Source organism: Penaeus monodon, chromosome 15, assembly GCF_015228065.2.
Source record: "Penaeus monodon isolate SGIC_2016 chromosome 15, NSTDA_Pmon_1, whole genome shotgun sequence".
Classification (NCBI taxonomy): Eukaryota; Metazoa; Arthropoda; class Malacostraca; order Decapoda; family Penaeidae; genus Penaeus; species Penaeus monodon.
This window is the reverse complement of record NC_051400.1, coordinates 40467738-40467978: the sequence shown is the minus strand read 5'-3', so window position 1 is coordinate 40467978 and position 241 is coordinate 40467738.

Genomic DNA, 241 nt, shown 5'->3' with positions numbered 1-241 from the left:
TGATGAAGTTAAAAATTCCCAAAGGGTATGACCGCAAGGCAGTGGAGGTATAATATTCAGGTTTTCCTTCCACTTGGTAAGCTGCCAGCCAAAGGTCAGGCCTGAATTCTGGTGGTAAAAGATGGAAAAGGAAAACAATGTATGTCCCATGAGAAATATGATTTTTAGAAGATCAACTTTGGAGGCCCAAGAAGGTACCATAAGATTTTTGACTGACTGACTTAACACCTCACAAAGATAT